The following is a 17,249-nucleotide window of genomic DNA, read 5'->3' as shown; positions in this document are numbered from 1 at the left end:
CGGCCAACATGTGACATTTCTAACTAATTAGCAACCTTGTTTCCTTAACACTGTAAGATATAATAAAATCCCCTCTGTGTTCCACATCTTATTTTGTTTTTTTACTATTTTTTTTTAAGATTAGGGTTTCTTCTGATCTCCACTGACAGAGGATTTTCTTCCAGAGGTTCTGAAAGCATAACCAAAAAAGGATATGTTACTGCATTTGGCAGACTGCTTGCCCTTGGTTTCTCTGATGAGTGCTGTCTCTGAGCATGCTTGGGGAATGACAGGCATTTCTGCACTCAGGCTGAGCCCACCTTATTGCTCGGAGAGAGCTCATTGGCTGCCTGGGAGACTATGCTGATGACAATGGCGTTTACTGGCTGCCAATTGTAAACATAAGGGATAAGGATTCATTTTAGAGTTGACTTTTTTTTTCTCTCCTCTTTCCAGGGGGGAGTGTCTAACAAAAAGTGAGTTTAATTCAACAGAGCTGTGTTTTAAGCAGTCCCTGTGCCTTTTTTTCCCTTGCTGTTTCCAAAAGCAGCCAGTTGCTTCCTATCAGCTGCACAGCTTTCCCTACAGAGGTAAGGCAATTGCATTTCTAGATGTTCTGCTGCAGATAGAAGTATATTGTAATCTGCCTATGATGCACTTATGGATAAATACATTTAAAACTTTTTCTTTATTTTATTTTTTCACTTTTTGCACAATGTGACTGTTTTTGTTTATTATTAGACCTTGTTGCTGTTGTTTATTTTGTTTTATGCTGAATAAAGTCTACTAGGCTTATATTAAGGGGTTTTTTTTTTAGCTTGGCTGGTAGGAAATCTATGTTTCTGGCAATAATTGCAGTTATGGAGGTTTTCTCTATATCTTCTAACTCCTGGAGGTTCAGTGTTCTGCCCTGTTATACCATGCCTGCAAAACAGTAGAGAAATAAGTCTTTGTTCTGATTTTTGTACACTTCTGGCTGCTCTGGGATGCTGTTACTACTGGATGTTACTTTGTGGGTCTACATGAAACATGAGAGTGTGCAGAAACTGTTACTTTGTCAGTAAAGCAGGATATTTGGGTGGGTCCTCCTAATAAAGGAATATTACTATCCTTATGTCATGCAGCGCTTCCAAGAAGACTGAGCATATAAAGAATGTAAGGGCGCTGAGACATGTAGAGGCAGCTCTGGCTGAGCAGCAGAGCTGATGCTAGAGGTAGATAGCCTTGTGGGCTGCCTGGAATTCCTGCTTATAGTTACATAGTCAAGACAATGCTATTTGGGAAAAGGATGACCAATCCGATAACCTTTGGCTGGAGGCTGCTTATCTTACTGTACTTATTGTTTGAACGTCTCACCAGATGTTTTTTATTTTAATGTATAGACACGAAATAAGTCATTTGTCACATTTATGCGATAAGTATTATCCTGTTCATATTACAGATTGGTTCTAGAATTCCTAGAGAAGTAGATTTTTGTATATATATATATATATATATATATATATATATATATATATATATATATATATATATATATATATATATATATATATATATATATATATTTAGCATATATGGTGTAATGATTAGCAGTGCTGAGGTCATGGGTTCGATACCCACCATGGCCCTAACTTTGTGGAGTTTGTATATTCTCCCCGTGTTTGCGTGGGTTTACTCCGGGTGCTCCGGTTTCCTCCCGCCATCCAAAAATATATTGATAGGTACTAAAATTAACCCTAGAATGAATGTGTGTGTGCGTGTACATGTGGTAGGGAATATAGATTGTAAGCTCCACTGGGGCAGGGCAGGCACTGATGTGAGTGTTCCAATATTCTCTGTAAAGCGCTGCGGAATAGGTGTGCGCTATATAAGAAACCGTTAATAAAATAATAAATCAATATACCTAGTGCATGGGATACATCCATTGGAGGAGTTGCACATTTCTGTAAAGGGGACAGGGTGGCCCTTTCTGAGAAGTCACCAACAAGGATCAGGACACAGTGGAAGAACATTGAACCACTGCAACAGCCTCTATTATTTGTGACCGACATCATAACCGCTCTTTCCTTGCAGAAAGTCAGAAACGGCTTCTTCTCCACAGCTGGGGTCAATCTGCTTCTGAACAAAGTGTCAGCTCAGATTTTCCTGTAAAATCTATATATAGGGGGCACGTATATCTTTTTATTGGGTAGACCTGCTGAGCTGAATGGTTCCATGTTGGCGCCAGTACAATTGCGACAAGCTGTTACCTTTGCAATTTCCTATGCCAAAGTGGGGCTGGCACAATTACTGCAGGCCAGTATGTCTTTTTTTATAATGTAGTTTGTTACTTAAGATACAATACTTTTATTTATGCGTTTGATAATTCAGATACCATTTCTTCAGGCAAGAATAATCATATCAAATATATATATATATATATATATATATATATATATATATATATATATATATATATATATATATATATATATTATAGTTTAGTTTTTTGTTTTGTTACAGAAACATTCTCTGGATAAATGAATCATTATACAACAGACCCATGTTTTGGAAGTACACAGGGTTTCCTGTTTGTATACTGTCTATCAGAAAGATTGACTTTTAGCATGAGATATTGTGTAACAGCATCCCACATGTGTCAAAACATCAAATACAGATGTATTGTGCCTGTAAGCTATATACAGATAACTCTTCAGCTGCCTGTATTTGTACCATAGAGGTTAATACAGAGGTATTGTGCCTGTACGCCGTACACAGATAGCTCTTCAGCTGCCTGTATTGGTACCATAGAGGTTAATACAGAGGTATTGTGCCTGTACGCCGTACACAGATAGCTCTTCAGCTGCCTGTATTGGTACCATAGAGGTTAATACAGAGGTATTGTGCCTGTACGCCGTACACAGATAGCTCTTCAGCTGCCTGTATTGGTACCATAGAGTTTAATACAGAGGTATTGTGCCTGTACGCCGTACATAGATAGCTCTTCAGCTGCCTGTATTGGTACCATAGAGGTTAATACAGATGTATTGTGCCTGTACGCTGTACACAGATAGCTCTTCAGCTGCCTGTATTGGTACCATAGAGGTTAATACAGATGTGGAAGAAAGTTTAGCAATGCATAATGGAACTTGGTAGATTTCCTTAATGGCTAAAAGGAGATTTAGGGTTTGGGGTCCAGTCAGGCATCCTCCTGAGATATCTAAGGAATGTCAGTAGCCTCAGGGTATTCCAGATGCTGTAGGGAGAACATGGAATGCTGAAATGAATTGAAACCTATTAGCCAACCGTGGTATCGCTGAAATGTTGGCTTCCCTCTTGTTAGTTACTTATTGTTATTGTTAATTTATATAGGGCCACATGGGTTCCGCAGAGCCTACATTCTTGTGTTCTATACCGGATAACTTTATTTCTAGACCAGAAATGGCTAACCTTGACACTCCAGCTGTTGTTTAACTACACATCCCAGCATGCCCTGCATCAGTTTTAGCATGGCCAAATAGTAAAACTGTAGTAGGGCATGCTGGGATGTGTAGTTCAACAACAGCTGGAGTGTCAAGGTTAGCCATCACTGTTCTAGACTGTCAGGGCACCACAAAGAATTTACTATAGCTGGATAATGTGGATAATCAAGAACTAAGCAACTGGTTACTTTCCAGCTGTTGTAGGACTACAGATCCCAGAATGATAGTGGTTCCACAACAGCTGGAAAGTCACAAATTGCCTCTGCTTTAGATACCAAATGGAGATTGCAGACGAGGCTCGCTGTGGTTTGGAGTGAACTATAGATGGATACTAAAAAGTATCGGGTTTGTTCAAGAGAAGTATCACATGAACAATGACATTTACTAAATCAAGGACTCTGCACATTTTGTAATGACGTCTTTGTGCTATGAGCAGCACACAAGCATCCAGCGTTTTTTATAACAATTCGGTTTGTGATGTCACTGAAAGTTCCAGGGTTGGACACTTTTAACAGGTCATAGTCAAAAGGGGGCGTGGCCATACCCCACCATGCATGCTGGGACGCCACACATGTTATTTGAAGCTTTGCATCAGGATCAAAGGAAGGTGCGTGGGCCCCAGGGGCATAAGTAGATATTTGTAGGCCCCATAGCAAAAGTTTGTTAGGTGCCCCCCCCTATTTAGCAACTGATGGTGATAAATGTATGTAAAAAATATTACTTAGATGGTAAATATGGGCCCCCTTCAGCTCTGGGCCCCATAGCAGCTGCACCCCTTGCACTTATGGTACGCCCCTTTTGCATGGCTACAGAATATTGAAGAGGAGGACAAAATCTCCCTGGCTGGAAAATGAAAGCAATCAGAAGGCAAAAGGCAGTATCCTGTAGTGGACCTCATAAAGGAAGTTAGGAAATAAAATCCTCCTCCACTAACACAATATTATCTGCAATATCTCATTTTGGTAAACCCATTCATAATTCAGAAATTCCATTGATACTTTCCGAATGTACCATTGTAGCAGACAAACAGATGTAGCACGCTCATCATTGACATGCCAATTGCCATGCGTGACATATGTGGCAAATGGCATGATCCTGTCACCACGCACAAGTGTCTTATTCGCTCCCAAGGCTCATAGAAAAGCATTTAGCGGTAATGCTGCATGGTGGCATGGTATCTCTTCTAATCAGGGGAGTACGTTCATCCCGGTCTCCTGCAGACAAGCTAGAGTTTGGTGCCCCCGCTTAAAGAAAGATAATGAAAGGTGCCTCGTGTGCCTGGAATGACATAAGCTTTCCAGACTGTTATGCTGCAAATCATGAAGACCCTGACAAAAGAGGTTGGCTTGTTGTTTTTGGTGGAGGCTGTGCCTTTGACATAATTATCTGTGATTGGTTAGGTTATAGTATAGGGGTATGGTTTAGGCTGTGATTACTGATCTTTCCAGAAGCCTCTATCTCTTTGCTTCTGACCGTTGCCCAACCCGCCCACCCTGTAGTTATTTAAGTAAAGTTTTTAATATTGTGTCAGCTGGTTTTATGTGGCGGTTTCAGAACGGTTTTTGATCATTAGTATAGTTCCCAGGGGGATAGCTCCAATTAAGAAGATGGCTGGCCTTATTACATCTTGAGTGGGGGCATCACTGGACCAGGTGGACCCTATCGGCCATTTTAGTTGAGCGATTCCCTCAAGTTGTTGGTAGGATGGCCAGGTGGCCCGATTTTATTTTGGTGTAATTTTTTCCCCGCGAGGGAATGGGCGGTGAGCCTTTCTCTCGTGAGTTGTGTTTTCGTTCAAGGGCAAGGCAGAAGGCCGGTTCTTGGGCGCTGGGCCGGATGGCCCCTTGATCAATTTTATTTACAATGTTTATATGTGATTATTGTTGCTTTCTTAAATCCTACCATTAATTAACCGTTCTTCTCCCCGCCACCATAGACAGTGAGGGTAGGTCTATAACTTTAAGATTTTAGAATTAGTTTAATATTAGTTAGATCAAATAGGCCGCCCTCTTTCAGAAATAAATAAGCTGTCCCCTTTCACGCCAATTCAGTTGTCCGTGTCTTCATTGAGAAGTTAAGTGTATGAATGATGATGCGAGTGCATGTCTGTGCAAGGCTTAAAAAGGTGAAAACAAATATTGTGTGTGTGAATATACTGTGTGTGTGTGTGTGTGTGTCAGCATTCGCCGGTGCGTCCCATCTCACAGTCCTGCGGCTGCAGTGGGTGCACCGTTGCTAGCTGAGTGGTACCAAGCAGGAGTTGCCCTGTCCCCTTTTGCAGGTGTTAGCAGGGCTCCTGGGACAGAGCTGATTACCTACATCATGCAGCAACAGCAGGTGCACCGCAGAGTTCTGTTGGAGGAGCAGTGGTCACACTTGGAACCACGCAGGTGCTGCTGTACATGAAGGTGCTCCTTCAGGGCTTGGAGCTCAAAGGCTTGCAACTCCATTACCTCTGGGAGTTATGCCCCTGCTTCTAATATATTAACAACAAATCATGCAAATTATCTAATGTGTGCACGCACTATTGCACGCTCCTGCCGATGTTATACCTGTTGTTTTGATTGACTGCGAGGCATGATCATTCATATTATATTTCATGTGGCGCTATGCATATTAATAATTGATGGAACAATATAGGGTTCCGTCGTTCCTTTAATTGTTTCATGTGTTAAAGCCCCATGCATTAGTGGTATCGCCTGCAATACCTCGGAAACTCCCCACCGAGTAGCCACCGTGCCTCTCCTGCTGGCTAGATCGCATACAATACATCATATCATACTTGCCTATTTTTGAAAACGAGTTTCAGGGAGATTATAGTTGGTGGTAGAATTTTGCACAGCGCCCCATTGAGGAGGCGTGTCATGCTCCACCCAAAGGGCGTGTCTAGTTCCATATATGGAGATATTGTGATAAGAGATAGCAAACGTGGCACCTAGAAGCGTGGCTGTGTACTGCTACATCTGAGAGGGATCTTGTAAAATGACTTATATCCAAATGTCCAAAGCAATCAGTAAGGGCGGGATGTACTAAAGGGAAAATGCGGTAAAACGGGAGTTTTACCGCATTTTCCTATGTACCATTAGCCGTCCGCCCCGTCTCCGCCTGGCAGGGTATCACCACCCTCTGTTGACATTGTGATTTATGACATTATGTACCACACCCCAAATATCATAATCTCCAAACATTTACATCAGTAGAATAAAATGTCTATTCTGCCACTTTTAATTTATGCTTATTAATCAAACAATATGAATTTACCGTAAACTGGCCGGATGGCTGATACAAGGGCTGATACTATTTATTGTGTGTGTGTGTAGTGTAGAGCATGGAAGACTGACAGTGTGGACTGCAAACTGTGTCACTAGATGGAAATGTTGGGATGTGGTTGTTAAGGCTATTTTGCAAAAAGGAAACTTCACTGACCTACAGAGCGGGAAACTCTGGGGCCTTTAGCGCGGGAGTAACAGCTCTGTTTCCTGGCCATGTCTGAGCAGAGCTGAGAGGAAATGACATCTGTATAAGGCCCTATTATACCCAATGTTCTATGTGTGCGTGTGTGTGCGTGTGTGTGAGTGGTGTGCTTTTGTGTTTTGCACAACTTTTGTCAGATCCTGGAGGGGATTTCCAACTGGTAGGTGCAGGGAGTGTGGTGTCTTCATTTGTGTTATTGTTCCCCATCCTCCATAGTGTATGCTGCATTCTGGGTCGGGAGTTGGGACTGGTGGTGGACAATGTGGCTATTTGCAGCGAAATTGCATCATAAAGTGCCCATCTCTTGTGCTTGACCTTTTTTAGATCGCAGTTCTTAGCTATAGTTATTTTTTTTCTCTCAAGAGATAATGGTGGAAATTTACTAAGAAGTGAGTTGTATTTCACATGAGATGTTGCTATGGGCAATACATAAAAACAGCCCTTGACACACCGCTAACACAAAGCGGTACTTGTTTCCTAGCACGGCGCCCCCGATGTCCATTGTAGGGCATCTGATCGCATCGCATTTCATGCCATATAGCCGCACACGATGCAGGCGATGCAATGCGTTTTTTAATTGTACAAGCACCCTGATGGGTGCTTACAATGTTAAATGCACCCCCACGCCACCCCCACTATCAACGCAAAGCATATTACTTTACATGTATTCCGCGTCCCCTCACGGGGCTCGCTGCGCTCGCCACGCTTCGGGCTCGGTGGCTCGCTGCGCCCGCCACACTATCTAAAATCAACTCCACCCCGACGTGGATAGTGGGGGTATGAAAAGGTCGGAGGACTCGTACCGGCGCCCCTCGCAGGCCGCTTCGCTCGTCGCGCTTCGGGTTGGCGTTGACAATGGGGGGCCATTTAACATTGTAAGGACCCATCAGAGTGCTTGTACAATCAGAAATCGTATACCATCACTTCGTATGCCTTTGTATGGCATGCGATGCGATATTTTATTGTACAATATCGCGTCGCATCTCACACCATCTTGTACCTTATTTAGTGTAATGGTATACGATGCGATGGGCGCCGTGCTAGGGAACAAGTACCCACAAAGCATGAGAGATACTGTAGTAGAGAGTATCAGTTAAAATTTTGCAGGGTTTGTTTGTTTTTAAGTACCCATGAGACTGATTTTAAAGGGCATCAGAGTTTTGTAACACATCATTGATATCTAATTTCTATTGGCTGAACAATTTAGGGATGTCCATTGGCGTGGTGCAATAGTTGCTGCAATGCAGCCATCATAGCTTGCAATCATCGTTTGTAAAACCCTCCCATGGTTACTTGTGCTCATGCACTAAAGAGCGAGATTATTTCTGCACAAGCAGATTGGCACTGCCACTGTATTACGTGCAAGAACACAAGTCAAAAAGTCTATCATGTCAAACAGGAACTTACAGTAAGGTGAGCCCTGGCACCCAGGGAATGCACTTGCTGTGACATCCGTTCCCACATGATAATAAATGTTTCTCCATTCGGGCAGGTACGGCTGCCGGCGTTGGTAACTAGTACTTAAATAATGATTGCATCATCCACCACAATATGCCTTTATAATATATTTTAATATGATTATTGTTGTGTTATTATTTTTATGTTTTTTTGTTTTGTTTTGCAGCAAGACATTGACAAACTAGAAATACATTTTATTTTTTATATTTTCTTTACGATTTAAGCAGTCAGTCGCAACGATAACATAGGAGAATATTAATGACATGGTTTTTTTTATTTTTTTTTGAAGCGTGAAGCTTTGGAAAGGAAAATAAATTCCAGTGTTTATTTGTTCCTTAGTTACTCGAAAACTCTTCCATATAAGGAAAGGGTCCTGCTCTCCATTCATTAAATAGTAACGATGTTATTCACACTGGTGTCCACATTCCCTGCCTCGCCACACTGCAGGCATCTGCCAGACCCGCTTACTCAATTTGTTGTCCTAGATCAGGTTCAGTTTTATACTATAAAATGATTGTATACTTTTTTTTTACCACCTGCTATTTAACACAAATTTATGTCTGAAAACAGCCACGTGACTGAGTCGAATTACCCCCGATAACACATTGGTAAAATAATTTTTTTGTTTTTGTTTTGCTTTTTTTCCCCCAATGTCTCACCAATGTTTTTTATTGGGCTATCCAATTAAATTGCACAATATCAAGCAGATTTATTTGGGCAGGCTAAATAAAATCCCGGATAACATACGGCACATTCTGGGGGTGATTCTCTAAAGCAGAAATGCGTTATTGGGGTTTTTACCGCATTTCCGTATGCTCTGTCCCCCCTCCGCAGTGTCACCGTTGTGGAGGGAAACGGCAGCAAGTGATTCCCTGCAGAAGCCTATGGGCTTCTTACCGCAGCGCAAGGGACAGTTCTTATCGCAAGAGCTGTGCCTTGCGTTAATGATGGCATATGTTAGAGCATATGCGATCATTAAGAATGCGGTGGCCGGCGAAGGGGGGCGATAGAGGGCTGCGGATGTTAGAACATCCTGCCCTCTGTCTTATCGGGAATAATTGGATCGCCCGCTAAATCAATTACCCGCAATCAGAAAATGCAATTGGAATTGGATGCCGTTCTTAGGGTTAGATGGGAGTTCTATTGAAGACAGGATGTTGCCCATAACAACCAATCAGATTCTATTTCTAAAATATCATGGCTAGAATCTGATTGGTTGCTACGGGCAACATCCTGTCTTCAATAAAACTCCCATCTTAGTAAATTTCCCCCTTATTCTACCTTGTGGTCCATGTATTATCCACCTTACATTGAATACAGTGGCGTAGCTACGTTTTGGGTGCCCCCCCCGCCGTTGGGGGGGGGTGCCCCCCCCGCCCCGCTAAGCACCCCTACCCCCCCCTGCCCCGCCGCCGCCCATGCAAACCAACCCCTCAATCCCCTTACCTATCGCGCTGGTCCCGGCGGCTCCGTTCTTCTGCTGAGGACCACCAGAAAATGGCCGCCCCCATACAGCAGACAGTTTCAGAGAACTCTGTGCTATATGGGGGCGGCCATTTTCTGGTGGTCCTCAGCAGAAGAACGGAGCCGCCGGGACCAGCGCGATAGGTAAGTCTGCGGGGGATTGGGGGGGTTAACTATAGCACCGCAGCCCCCGGCGCCCCCACATGCACAGCGCCCCCACGCAGTGGCGGGGGCTGCGGTGCTATAGTTACGCCGCTGATTGAATACTACTATATTACCAATTCATACTACTATATTACCAATTCAAGTGTTATCTAGTTGTGATTTTCTGGGTGAGATGTACTAAGCCTTAAAAAGTGATAAAATGGAGAGTGATAATCCACTAACCAATAAGAACCTATCTGACATTTTTCAAACCCAGTCTGTGACATGGCAGTTAATAGCTGATTGGCTGGTGGTTTATCACTCTACATTTTATCAAAGCTCAGTACATCTGGCTTAGTACAAGCTTAGTACATCTGGCCTATCTGTCTGTGGCGTATAGATGCTGCTGGATAATTCGTTTGCTGGGGATCTGCTGCCGACTACTGCCGTAACGCTTGGCTGCGCATATATATCTCAAGCGGTTTGCCATTGCAGGAACACAAATTACATCCATTGCGCTGAAATGAATTTCCACGATTGTTTTGTGAAACATCGGTAACATGGTTGGCAAGGGCGATATCTAAAGATATTAAAATACAAGACACTATATACAGATAAAACACCGATTATGCGGCATCGCATAATATTGTCATAGATATGGAGGACAAAACACAGAGGAATTACGCATTTCGCCATGTCTAGCTTCGGCCATTTTGTGGTGATTGCGTGTTTTGCATTATCCCACTGCAGTGGACGGAGCATGATGATGCAAATTGTTTGGCAGTGGGTGGAGCTTGCATCATTAAGTCCACCTGACTTCACGCAGTTCCCCTCCTCGTCGGCCAATGACAAGTATGTTATAAAGCAAATTGCAATTTATTTCCTTGAAGAAAGTGTTTTACTCCCATTGTTTAGAAAAAAATGACTGTACATATATTGCTGTTACATTAGTGCCTGTTTATAGTATTATTAAGTTGAAGTCATACGGGGAACTCCCATGATTAGATCAGCAGCACAAGTAATCTCCGTGAGAGCAGGAAACTTGTTCTCTGTCCACAGGATCTAGGAGGAACTGTTCTCTGTACTGAATTTATTATTCCAAGTATTAGTCTTGCATTTTTCTTTTTAAATATAACCAAATTAAAAAAAAAATATGACAAATAAAAGTATTTTTTTTAATAATCAGTAATTATTGAGAATTATTAGTAAGCAAGTTTGTACACCGGGGCTGCACGAAAATATGCTACTAGAGACTCTATTGAGCCGGTCGCTTTCCATACAAAGATGCAAACATTCTTTGTAATGCTATGGTCACTGGAAGTGAAATAAAGAAAAAAAACACTTTCAAAAGACTGGCGGCCGCTGATTGGCTGAGAGTGCTTCCAGCCAATCTATGCCTAGCCAATCTTTTGACAGTGTTTTTTAAAATTCTGTTGCCGCTGCCCACCCCACCACTCACTGCTGCCTGGCATATTAGTCCAGAACAGATTAAAAAATCCAGTTCCTGAGAATGTCATGTTTAATGAGAGGTTCAGGAACTAAGGGCCTAAGTCAGACCTGATTGCAGGGCACATTTTGATTTCAAATGGACAAAACCATGCTGCGCTGCAGGTGGGCAGATGTAACATGTGCAGAGAAAGTTAGATTTGGGTGGGGTGTGTTGAAACTAAAATCTAAATTGCAGTGTAAGAATTAAGCTGCCAATATTTACCCTGCACAGAAACAAAATAACTCACCCAGATCTGCACATGTTACCTCTGCCCCACCTGCAGTGCAGCATGGTTTTGTCCATTTGCTAATAAATTTTACCCTGTGATCAAGTCTGATATAGACCCTAAGTTCCTGCTTGTTCCTCCTGCAAAATATCATGGACTCCCCTACATTGAACAATGACATTGCACCCATCTCTGAATCCCTGTCTTGGTGCCTTTAAAATATTGGTAGTGTTAGGGCTATTTCACACACTCCGGCTCCTGCCGGGTGGCGAAATCCTGCACGGCCAAAAGCCGTGCCGTGCACAGTAGTTGTCAAAGGACACTATTGTGTTCATTCACACGGGACGGCCACGGTCCGTCCGTCCAGTTGCTGCCGGATCCCACCACTGGAAGGGACGGCTGCCGGGCTCCATTCTAAACTTCTTAATGCGGCACGGCTTCCTGGCCGTGCGGGATTTCGCCGTCCGGCAGGAGCCGGAGTGGGTGAAATAGCCCTTAGAGGCGGAACTACTATTGGTGCAGAAGGTACAGTGCATTGGGGGCCCTGAGGAGTAAGGAACCCACTGTTGCCCCTGTTACCCTCTTCCTGTCTCCCGCTGTTTATCCCTGTCACACTGTGCCTCCCCCTGGGGGGAGGAGGTAACGCTTGGAGCTGACAGTGCTGCCTCTTCCATACTGTGAATGGGACCCGGGTCGCTTGACTTGGGTTACCCGTTTACACTGCACCTGACCTGGGTCAGAGCCGTGTTGAATTCCCTGGTTGCTTGACCCGGGATGGCCCTCAACCCGAGTTGGTGATGGAAGGATCCGACAATAACTCGGTTCGAGAGTGCGGTCTGAAAGGGGTATTATTCAGGCCTGATCGCTGTTGTGAAAATCCACAATCTGTTCGATTATCGAAGAACTGTGCATACAATTGCGTACGTATCGTAGCTTGCATGTGCGAGCCCAGATAGTGAAAAAAAATTTCATATAGATCTTATCGCAATGCCCCTCACAATTTGACTGACCGGAAGATGCCATTTGTGGGTGGTAACCGACCAATTTCTGGGAGTGTCCAAAAAACCGCAGGCATGCCAAGGCATTTTCCAGAAGGGTCTGTGACATCCAGTCCGGCCTGGGGAAATCATTTAATGGTGAGTGAGTTGAGTATGGATTTGCAGTCAATGGTAAATCATATCTGCCTACCCTCCTGCAGGAGACTCCCTGAAATAGCAGCAATCTCCCTCTCTCCCTCATTAGTCTAGCAATCTCCCTCATGTCACCTAGCCTACATTACACTGTTACATTTTTGGTGAAAAAAAGGAATGAGAGACAGATACATTTACATTGAATCATCAGACCCATTTCCCAGCACTTTACCAAGTATAGTTTCTCTTACTAACAGCTTTGAGGCTCATTTGGATATAAGTCATTTTAAAAGATTCCTCTCAGATGTAGCAGTACACACCCACGCTTCTAGGTGCCATGTTCACAATCTCTCCATATATGGAATTAGCCACGCCCGTTGGGTGGAGCATGACACGCCCCTCAGTGGGGCACTTTGCAAAATTCTACTACCGACTATCTCTCTGAAACTTGTTTTCAAAAGTAGGCAAGTACAGTATGTGGTAAATAGCGTGGTTTTCGCAATTCACTCGCAGATTTCTGCAGGGTATGTTTTTACTCTGTGGTGAGAGCTGCTCAATCAAACTAGTAATGCCCCCCAGGTGCTGCAAGGGAGGGGGATTTAACCCCCAGCACACCAAAGGGTCATTCAGAGATCTTAGTTACATATATTTTGCAAAAGATATGATAAGCTTCCGGGTCTCGACAAGGCTTCTCTGATACCGGAAGTCCTACACTGCATGATGACAGCGACCTATGTTTTTACTCCGTCTGGGCGCCGGCTATTTACTTGCAGTCGTCTGCCGTCTGAATTAGGCCCCCAAAAATTGTATAGAACCACCGATATACTGTAGACCTATGCAGACAGATACATTTGGATGCAGAGTCTATAAAACTTTAGAGTATTTATTAATATTTAACATGAACCAATGGCATATGTTTTTGCTTTGGCAGTACAATGAGATTACATTTTTGGAAGAAAAAAAAAACCATTGGTAAGTACGAGGAAAGTCTGTATTTGTTTTCCTAATAGGGAAGAGGTCCCTTACAGTACCAAGAAAATAAATTATAGCCTATTCAGTTTGAAAGATGGCAGCGACTGACTGGAAGAAAAAAATAGTCCGGCAAGTTCAATCACTCAGTTCCGTCATATCAAGTAACGCTCCTTGTATGGGCAAGAACTGTAACATATTTGGCTGCAGTTAGTAGAAAAGCCTTTTCCATACTTCACATGGACCTGATGGAATCGTTACTTCCTCCAGATTAGTTCCATATGTTGAAGGTAGGTTCCATTCAACCTCTTTGTTCCTCACTTTCTGCTGACTGCAGTGGAAGGGCGGGGTGTATTAAAATACATTGCAGCCCTATCGCCACGCCACCGCAGCAATACTAGCGCATATGTACGAACATATGCGACTAGCATCGCAATGCGCTGATGGAGACCCCCCCCGCAATACCTGTGATGTGGTTTGGGGGCGGGGGGGGGATGTCCATCAAATCCCTGGTCTCTCCCTCACTCCTGCTGTAGAGGAAGTGCTCTCTCCTGGTGCCTTCTCCTCCCCCCTTGCAGCCGGAAGGACCACTGGCTATGACATGCTGCTAGGGGGAGGAGGAGTTTGATGTAGGAAGGGATGGGACTAGTGGGGTCGGTGTCTGCATCGGGCGGCAATAAGAAGCCCATAGGCGGCGAAGACGCGGCGGCCGGATCTTAGTACATTTGAAAATGTGGTAAAACCCCCGAAAAATTGGGTTTTTATGGCATTTTCCCCTTACAGGGTGACCTGGGTTTATACTTACCTGAAATCTGTTGGAATTCCCTCCTTCGGGATCCTGGTGTCGGTATTTTGACCGTTGGTCACTCTTATTTATCCCTCCTCACACAGAAGCCCCCCCCCCCCCCCCTCCACATCACAGCTTGAACACAAATTTCCAACCCAGTTCCCGTGACAATTTTCAAAAACAATCCACCCCTGTGCTGAAATTGGCATTGGTGTTACTGGCCAGCAGTGTTTCTGTTGCTCCAGTGCTGCCTCCGTGGATGAATTGGTATATATTTATGCTTTAATGTGCATGGTTTGGTAATACATGCTCAGATTGGGGCTGAGGTAAAGTAGGTCACAAAATGGGGGTAAATCAATGAAATTATTGTTATAACAAAACCAAGCACATACTGTAGCACCTGCCCATATGCAGACCACAAGATGCGTTCTGCTTGGCAATTAAACATATGCATCTGGGTTATGCCATGTTACAGACACGCCTATGCTCTAACCCATTTATTTTACATGCCAAAACAAATTTGCTATTCGGCTTTAATCTAACTACAAAGTACAGTAGAGACAACTCCCCGTCTGGTGTATACAAAAATAAGAAATAAAGATATATTAAATAGCTATTATTTCATCACAGCATCAAACAAACCATCCATCCATACCAGCCGGTCAAACAGCCAATCAGAAACAGCTTTCCCAGGTGGATACTGTGGACCAGATTCTCTAAGCTTCAAAAGTGATAAAATGGAGAGTGATAAACAAGCAGCCAATCAGCTCCTGTCTGACATTTTTCAAACACAGTCTGTGACATGGCAGGTAGGAGCTGATTGGCTGGCTGTTTTATCACTCTCCATTTATCACTATTGAAGCTTAGTGCATCTGGCCCTGTATGAGTCTTCTCACCGGACTGCATGCGCTGCCCCTCTTTCTGTACTTTCCCTACATTAGGAAGCCCCATTCTGCCTGCAAAGTGCCCGTTTAGAAAGAACAAAACATGGGAGGTGCTGCAAAAGTGGCTTTACTTCCAGCTGAGTTACTTATATGGCCAACTAATTGATCTTTTAAGGCAGAGATTGGTTGGCATGAGGACACTTCCGCCTACCATAATATCCGCACTTCTACACTGCGCATGCATTTCCCCTAAATATGGACAAAATAGGGGACTGTCTATGCTTTCTTCCTACATGCAATTCCATGATAAATAAAAAATCCTATGGAGCAGCGATGCAATACTCAGCAAGGAGCTAGGACACAGCTTTGGACAAGATCATAGTGGCCCTTATTCAGACCTGATCACAGTACAAATTTATTTTCAAAATGGGCAAAACCATGTGCACTGCAGGTGGGGCAGATGTAACATTTATAGAGAGAGTTAGATTTGTGTGAGTTATTTTGTTTCTGTGCAGGGTAAATACTGTATGCATTATTATTACACTGCGATTTAGATTTCAGTTTCCACACACCCCACCCAAATTCAACTCTCTCTGCACATGTTGCATCTGCCCCACCTGCAGTGCACATGGTTTTGGCCATTTTGAGAACAAATTTGTACTGCAATCACATCTGAATAAGGGCCAGTGTCTACATTGGCGCTCATGTACACTGAGGTTGGATCTTACAACTCCTAGCCAATACAGATGCATGCATCGGAAAACGGCATCCTGCAAGGATCTAATATGTCGATATGCTTAGAATGTCAACATATCGTTCCTGGTTGGTTAGAGGCTAATTACCCGGTCCAGTGGCTCCATCAGTGTCTTCCAAAACCCTCCCCCTTGTGCCGAACCTCAACACTCATCTCTCACAGTCGACCCCTAATTATTCTGTGGATGTTGATATGTTCATTGTCAACATAACTGTTGACATTGTGTTGTCGACTTTATGACTACATCCCTATTATCACTTTTTGGACGGGATGCACTAAATCAAAAATGCGGTAAAAAACCCTGTTATCAGGTTTTTAACACATTTTGCTATGCAGGAAAACCCACACGCCGGGTTTCCACTGCGGGGGGTTTTCTGAGCTATGGGCTTCATACTGTATCCCCCTCCGTCTCACAGGGACCCCCACCGCTCCCCCCTCACCTGTGTCCAGGCAGACTTCTGCTGTGCTGCCCGGAACAGTGACCTCCTCCCAGTGGCGTAACTACATTTTGGGCGCCCCCCCGCCGTTAAAGGGAGGGCGCCCAGTCACTCACCCGCCCCTCCGCCCGCCGCCCCCCGCACCAACCCCCGCAGTCTTACCTAGGTTCAGTACGCGCTGGTACCGGCTCCCTTCTTCTGCTATGAGGACCACCACAAAATGTCCGCCCCCATACAGCAGACAGTTTCAGAGAACTGTGTGCTATATGGGGGCGGCCATTTTGTGGTGGTCCTCAGCAGAAGAAGGGAGCCGGGACCGGACCAGCGCATACTGAACACAGGTAAAGACTGGGGGTGGGGGGGTTTGCGGGGGTTGGTGCGGCGGGCGGCGGGGTGTAACGTAACTATAGCACTGCAGCCCCCAGCGCCCGCACATGCATAGCGCCCACCCCCCCCCCGCGGTTGCGGGGGCTGCGGTGCTATAGTTACGCCACTGCCTCCTCCCTAGCACCGTACTTCCCTTTCCAGGTGCAGGGAGGAGAAGGAAAGCCCTGCAGCAGCACCCGGGGACCGTAGGGGGGGGGGGGCTGCTG

The 17,249-nt window shown here is 44.4% G+C and overlaps 1 protein-coding gene across 3 annotated transcripts in view; it reads left to right on the top strand.

Moving 5' to 3' along the window:
- The first annotated feature begins 403 nt into the window (after window positions 1–403).
- Window positions 404–17,249, top strand: part of LOC146073963 (non-muscle caldesmon-like) — a 164,976-nt gene continuing 148,130 nt past the window's right edge. For 2 of the 3 annotated variants that reach the window (XM_083181591.1, XM_083181590.1), the window contains exon 1: window positions 411–569. The gene's annotated coding sequence lies outside the window, so the exon portion shown is untranslated. Of the gene's footprint in view, window positions 570–17,249 lie in introns of all 3 variants that reach the window. The other variant, XM_083181587.1, reaches the window with a different exon arrangement.

This window comes from Crinia signifera, chromosome 4 (assembly GCF_055691185.1).
Source record: "Crinia signifera chromosome 4, ASM5569118v1, whole genome shotgun sequence".
Classification (NCBI taxonomy): Eukaryota; Metazoa; Chordata; class Amphibia; order Anura; family Myobatrachidae; genus Crinia; species Crinia signifera.
Note: the sequence above shows the minus strand (reverse complement) of the source record. Positions and strands in the feature narration are given on the sequence as shown.